Source organism: Carlito syrichta, unplaced genomic scaffold (assembly GCF_000164805.1).
Source record: "Carlito syrichta isolate Samal-C Ts95f unplaced genomic scaffold, Tarsius_syrichta-2.0.1 Scaffold304667, whole genome shotgun sequence".
Classification (NCBI taxonomy): domain Eukaryota; kingdom Metazoa; phylum Chordata; class Mammalia; order Primates; family Tarsiidae; genus Carlito; species Carlito syrichta.
In genome coordinates this window covers 17,202-24,709 of record NW_007248763.1, presented here as the reverse complement: position 1 = coordinate 24,709, position 7,508 = coordinate 17,202, and the positions used below count along the sequence as shown (strand labels likewise).

At 41.5% G+C, this 7,508-nt stretch overlaps 1 pseudogene across 1 annotated transcript; it reads left to right on the top strand.

Annotated features, from left to right (window-relative positions):
- Nucleotides 1–4,884: 4,884 nt before the first annotated feature.
- Nucleotides 4,885–6,134, top strand: LOC103262932 (annotated as a pseudogene). Its single transcript, XR_504471.1, has one exon. The product of XR_504471.1 is annotated as an actin, gamma-enteric smooth muscle-like (transcript).
- Nucleotides 6,135–7,508: the final 1,374 nt, after the last annotated feature.

Below are 7,508 nucleotides of genomic sequence, written 5' to 3'. Positions count from 1 at the left end.
CTCCCACCCCTCTTATTCAACTGGAACAAGACAAGGCTACCCACTCCCACCCCTCTTATTCAACATTGTGTTGGAAGTCCTAGCTGGAACAATTAGACAAGAGAAGGAAATCAGGGGGATCCAAACAGGAAACGACGAAGTCAAGTTATCCCTCTTTGCTGACAATATGATCCTATACCTTGAAAATCCAAGAGAATCTGTCAAAAGCCCGCTTGCACTGATAAAGGACTTTGGCAAAGTCTTGAGGTACAAAATAAATGTGCAAAAAGACAGTCGCATTCTTATACACCAACAACAAAAAGGCAGAGAATCAAAATAAATAAATAAATAAAGCACAATCCCATTCGCAGCAGTCACCAAAATAATAATTATAATAATAATGATACTTCAGCATCTTCCTAACCAGAGAAATGAAAGGCCTTTACAAAGAAAACTACAAAACATGGCTGAAAGAAATCAAAGATGACAAACACAAAAATGGATAAATATTCCATGCTCATGGATACAAAGAATCGACATTGTTAAAATGCCCATCCTGCCAAAGGCAATCTACAGATTCAATGCAATATCCATTAAATTAGCAACACCATTGTTCTTAGACCTGGAAACAATACAAAAATTCATATGGAAGCATAAACAATCACAAATAGCCAAAACAATCCTCAGCAATAGAAACAAAGTGCGAGGTATCATACTTCCAGATTTTAAACTTTACTATAAGGCTACACTAATCAAAACAACCTGGTATTGGTACAAGAACAGGCATATAGACCAGTGGAACAGCATAGAGATTCTGAGGCAATACCTCAATTTTTCAACCAACTCATCTTCAATGAAGCCTCCAACAACAACCACTGGGGAGAGGAGAACCTGTTCAGTAAATAGTGCTGGGAAAACTGGCTGAGCACATGCAGAAGCATAAAATAGGATGCCTACCTATCACTATACACAAAAATCAACTCCATATGGATCAAAGACAAACGCAAAACCTCAAACTATAAGAATCTTAGAAAACACTGGAGACAACCTTACAGAAATTGGAATAAGCAACCAATTCCTGATCAAAACCCTATATGTCCATGCCACAAGAGATAAGATAGACAAGTGGGACCTCATGAAACTGAAAATCTACAAAGCAAAAGAAATTGTCAACAGAGAGAGGAGACAGCACATAGGATAGGAAAACATATTTGTCAACTGCATATCTGACAAAGACCTAACATCCAATATCTACGAGGAGGAAAACCCAAATGTGCTGTAAGGAAAAAAACAAACAGCCCCATTAAAAAGTAGGTAAAAGACATGAATAGACACTTCTCAAAAGAAGATATATGGGTAGCCAACGTACACATGAAAAACAGCTCAGCCTCACTAATCATCAGAGAAATGCAAATCAAAACCACACTGAGATATCACCTAACTCCAGTAAGAATGGCCATCATTAATAAAACAAACAAAAACAGATGCTGGCGAGGATGCGGAGAAAAGGGAATGCTTCTACACCGTTAGTGGGAATGCAAACTAGTTCAACCTCTATGGAAAACAGTGTGGTAATTTCTAAAAGAACTAGAAATTGACCTTCCATATGACCCAGCAATCCCCCAGAATATACCCGGAGGAACTCAAATCATTCTACCCAAAAGATACCTACTCACGCATGTTTACTGTAGCACTATTCACAATAGCAAAAACATGGTACCAACCATGATGCCCATCAAAACTTGACTGAATAAAAAAAAAAAAATGTGGTACATATACACAATGGAATATTATGCAACCACAAAAAGGACAGACATACGGACTTTGCAGCAACTTGGACTGATTCAGAGTCTATCATACTTGGTGATCTATCACAGGAACAAAGAACAGAGTACCGCCTGTCCTCACTCATAAGCGGAACCTGAACATTTACCATAATACTACAAGAAAGGAATTGGCAGTAACAGGATACTGCTGGGGTGGGATAGGGAGACACAACATCAGTAAGGGTACCTGATCTCAAACCAGGCAAAGTGGGGGCCAAAGGGAGGCCCAAACTTTACCTGTACAATGTCTACTTGTATACCTAATCCTGAATTGTGCCTCACATCTTTACAATAAAATATAAAATTTTTAAAAAGGAAATTAAGCACCCAATTTTTTTTAAAAAAGCAGGCTAAAATTACAAATACTGACCATACCAAGTATTGGTGAGAATGTGGCAGAATTGAACTCCCATACACAGCTGGAGAGAATAAAAGGGGACGCCACTGCGGAACATAGTTTGGCAGTTTTTATCAAGGTTAAACAAACACATGCCATATGACACAGCAATCTCACGCCTAGGTATTTACCCGAGAGAAAAGAAAGCATATGTCCATACAAAAAATTGCAGATGACTATTTACAGCAGCTTTTGCACAACAGCCAAAAGGTGGAAACAATCCAAATATCCATCAACTGGTCAAGGAATAAACAAATAAAATGGAATATTTCCGTAATAAAAAGGAATTAATTAATAATACATCAACAAGGATGAACCTCAAAGCATTAGGCTAAGTAAAAGAAGTCAGACACAAAAGGCTACATATGTGTGGTCTATTTATATGGCATTTTAGAAAAGGCGAAGACAGAAATCAGATCTGTGGTTTCCAAGAGCTGACAGCAGGAAAAGGCTCTGACTACAAAAGGGACCAGAATACATTTTAGGGAGACAGAAATACACTACCTCTCTTGACTGTGGTGGTGATCACGTACTGAACTCTATTTCTACAAGGGGAGAATGCTACTGTGTGAAAATTATATCTTGATAAACCTGACTTTTAAAAAGCAAAACTTGTTTATGAAAATCTGAAAAAACACAAATCTTTAACTCTTTCCCATCCCAACTTTCTTTTTAACTTCTGTCCCCAACCATCTTCATCCTGAGAATAACTTCTCAGTGCCAGCTTAATGACACACTTTTAAATCTTTCAAACAAAAATAAAAGGTTAAGACTGGAGCTAAAACTCTTCTTGCAAACAAAATAGGAATCAATGTACACTGCAAAATTTCAACAACTCTGGATTCACAAAGATGATATTAACAAAATAAGAAATTAGGCAGAGCACCAACCGTTATGTCAACATTCGTATTAACACATCCTAAAGTCAGAGTGACTATTTCCCCACTTAAAAACAACAGTCGCAAGCTAAAATTGAACTCTGTCTGTAAAAGCATAACCACCACCTATGTTAAATACACCGTCTGTCAATCCACACCACAAGAAACCAGAACTACCTGCCTGTCCCACGGTGGCCTCTGCTCTTCCACCTCCAAGTCCCACTCACTGTGCTCTGTGCTGGTGATGCCACATCTGAATCCTTTCTGTCCCATCTCACCACATCTGAATCCTTTCTGTCCTTCAAGGCCTAGCTCATATACCCAAAACTTCAGATCCTTTCAAACATATCCAGGACTGAGAGTGTGCTCTGTCTTTCCTGAACCCCACACTCCTTTATATGCATCTCTCTTATGGTTCCTACGTTTCTGTACAGTAGTTATATGGGTGATGTCTTAATTAACCTACTGGACTGTAGGCTGATAAAGGCTAGAGACAGTGCAAATCATCCTCAAAGCTCCCACAGCACCTAGCAGAGAGTCTGGAAGCCAACAGGTGCCTCCAAAAACATTTGTTTAATGTCTAAATATTAAATTTAGACTGTATTGGGTGCAACCACAGATATCCAGCACAATCACAGAAAATTGGCCCATTTGAAAATTTTACTGACCTCTATTTTGTTTCAAGGTAACATACTAGACATATTCTGGTGCCTTTTAGAAGTGTATCATATTTGTTTGCAAACCATCAGATAAAATATGCACAAATACAATAGAAAAATTTCCCAAGGGCCAAAATTAGAACACTTTGAGCAACAAAATAAAGTCATATGAGATTACAGCCTAATATTTTATGTTCCATCCATGACTCCATTCTGGCACAAATACATGATTTAAAAAATAAATGGAAGGAGAATCAATTTTATGGTGAAAAACTTGCCAAACACTACACCTCAGCCAGGTAATCAAGGTTAACATCACAATGGTAAGTTACATTAATTGTTTGTACCCTTGGTATAATATGATGAAACAGGTACTTTTTCTCTCCAAAACACGTAAATCCAGGCTAATCCTGAGAAAAACATCAGAAAAATCTCATTAAATGATCTCCTAGGCTGGGTTTGGTGGCTCAGGCTGTCATCCCAGCACTTTGGGAGCTGAGGTGAGTGGATTGCCTGAGTCGGCGGGTTCAAGACCAGCCTGAGCAATTTGGCGAGACCCTGCCTCTACAATAAATAAAAAATGAGTCGGATGTGGTAGCACACACCTGTAGTTGCAGCTACTTGGAAGGCTGAGGCGGAAGGATTGTCAGAGCCCATCAGGTCGGTGCTGGGGTAGTGGTGAGTATGCCACTGCACTCCAGCCTGGGCGATGGAGTGAGACTCCAAATCCAAAAAAAGATCTTCTACAGCAATATCTGACCAGTGTTTCTCCAGACTGTCAGGATAGTCAAAAACATGTAAAGTCTGAGAAACAGCCATAGCCAAGAGGGCCTAAGGAAATAAGAAAACTATATGTAATGTGCTATCCTAAATAGGACTCTGGAACAGGAAAAGGACATCAGAAAAATATTAAGAAAATCTGGAGAAATGTGGAGTTTAGTTCATAATAATGTATCATGATTGGTTCATTAATTATAACACACTCACATGAGTGTTAACAGTAGACGAACCTGACTGGGGGTATATGGGAACTCTGTATTATGTTTGCAATTTTTCTATAAAGCTAAAATAAAAGCTTTATTTACAAATTTCAAATGTTAAACAGTTATCAGAAACATAAACTTTTCTAGGAGAACCTCTCATATACTCGGTGCTCCAGCCCCCAGATCACTCAGCCACACTCACCATGTGTGAAGAGGAGGCCACCACGCTCATGTGTGACAATGACTCTGGCCTGTGCAAGGCAGGCTTTGCAGGAGATGATGCCCTGCGGGCTGTCTTCCCTTCCATCGTGGGCCACCCTCGCCACCAGGGTGTGATGGTGGGAAGGGGCCAGAAGGACAGCTACGTGGGGGATGAGGCTCAGAGCAAGCGAGGAATCCTAACTCTCAAATACCCGATCGAGCACGGCATCATCATCAACTGGGATGACATGGAGAAGATCTGGCACCATTCCTTCTACAATGAGCTGCATGTCGCACCTGAAGAGCACCCCACCCTGCTCACAGAGGCCCCCTAAATCCCAAAGCCAACAGGGAGAAGATGACCCAGATCATGTTTGAAACCTTCAACGTCCCTGCCATGTATGTCGCCATTCAGGCTATGTTCTCCCTCTATGCCTCTGGGCGCACTGCAGGCGTCGTCCTGGATTCAGGGAATGGTGTCACCCCCAATGTCCCCATCTATGAGGGCTATGCCCTGCCCCATGCCATCATGCGCCTTGATCTGGCTGGCCACGACCTCACGGACTACCTCATGAAGATCCTCACAGAAAGAGGCTATTCCTTTGTGACCACAGCTGAGTAAGAAATCGGGTGAGACATCAAGGAGAAACTGTGCTATGTGGCCCTGGATTTTGAGAATGAGATGGCCACAGCCTCCTCTTTCTCTCTGGAGAAGAGCTATGAGCTACCAGATGGGCAAGTCATCACCATTGGCAAAGAGAGCTTCCGCTGCCCCAAGACCCTCTTCCAGCCTTCCTTCATTGGTATGGAGTCCGCGGGAATTCATGAGACAACCTACAGTTCCATCATGAAGTGTGACACTGATATCTGTAAGGACTTATATGCCAACAATGTCCTCTCTGGGGGCACCACCATGTATCCTGGCATTGCTGGCAGGATGCAGAAGGAGATCACAGCCCTGGCCCCCAGTACCATGAAGATCAAGATTATTGCTCCCCCAGAGCGGAAGTGCTCAGTGTGGATCGGGGGTTATATTCTGGCCTCTCTCTCCACCTTCCAGCAGATGTGGATCAGCAAGCCTGAGGATGATGAAGCAGGGCCCTCCATTGTCCACAGGAAGTGCTTCTAAAGTCAGAACAGTTTTTTTCGAAGGATCCCTTGAGACTGCTCTTTTACAGTCAGGAGACATTAAAAACCCACAAGTCTTAAAAAAAAAACAAAAAACCTTTCTAGGTGATACAGAATTAAGGTATATATGATTTACCCTATGAAGAAAGACATTCCTGGACATAGTTCAGGGTAAAATTACAGATGAAGTTTCTAAATACAAGTAAATAGCTTTTTTGTTTGTTTGTTTTGAGTCAGAGTCACTCTGTCACCCAGGCTGGAGTGCAGTGGCTCGCTCACGGCCACCGCAGCCCTGACCCACTGGGCTAGAACAATCCTTCTGCCTCAGCCTTCCAAGTAGCTGGAACTGCAGGCACACTCCATGATTCCTGGCTAACTTTTTGATTTATTGTGGAGACGAGATCTCACCAAGTTGTCCAGGTTGGTCTTGAACTCCTGGGCTCAGGCAGTCCCCTCACCTTGGCCTCCCAAAGTGTTGGGATTACAGGCATGAGCCACTGCACCCAGCATAAACAATATTTTAATATTTGTCCTGCGATTATTTTTTAAATTTATAATTTTAAATAACTTTATTATTATATATGATTTCCTTTATACCAAAAGCTATTGAAAAATATCTGACTTTGTCTACAGAAATTCACTCTGTGTCAGCACAATCTAAAGTAAAAATAATTAAAGACCTAAAACAGTGACTGATTTATCTTATATCCATCCCTTTTCCAAACAAAAGGGTGCTATATTTTGCCAAGCAAAGTTAGAACGAAAAAGGTTTTTATGTTCTTAATTTGCACAACTATCCTTCAGAGATAAATTGGAAAGAAATTTGACACCGTTGAGATCTCAATCATTTCCCATTGCTGAAATTGTAAGTGTTTCTTTTGATCCTAATGAGCTTTTTGTATAAATCAGAGCTATGTTGGAGGTAATGCAGCAGAAAGAACTGGGAAAGGATGCTGCTGTTCAATTAGCTGTTGTTAAGGTAGGAAGTGATAGGGCATGCCAGGGGGATGCTGTGGGCATGGCTTCCTAGTCTCCCACTCATCCTTGCCTAGCCAGGCTACCTGGAAGGCTGAGGCGGAAGGATCGCTAGAGCCCAGCAGGTCGGTGCTGGGGTAGCGGTGAGTGTGCCACTGCACTCTAGCCTGAGCGACGGAGTGAGACTTCAACTCAAAAAAAAAAAATCTTCCACATCAATATCTGACCAGTGGGGGGATGCTGTGGGAATATGGGAGTAGCTTCTTGGTCTCTCCACTCATCCTTGCCTAGCCAGATGATCAGGAATAACTCACAACTCTGAGTCTCACTTATGCAACGAGAGGATTACAATGCATGCTCACATCTCTAAATTCATTCTACCTATAAAATCTCAAGTCCGAGAATAATAAGTACAGTGAGCCTGGTTCTCCAGCAACTCCACAGCCTCTCAGGTAAACTCTGAAATTAGTAGAAAGGAGAAT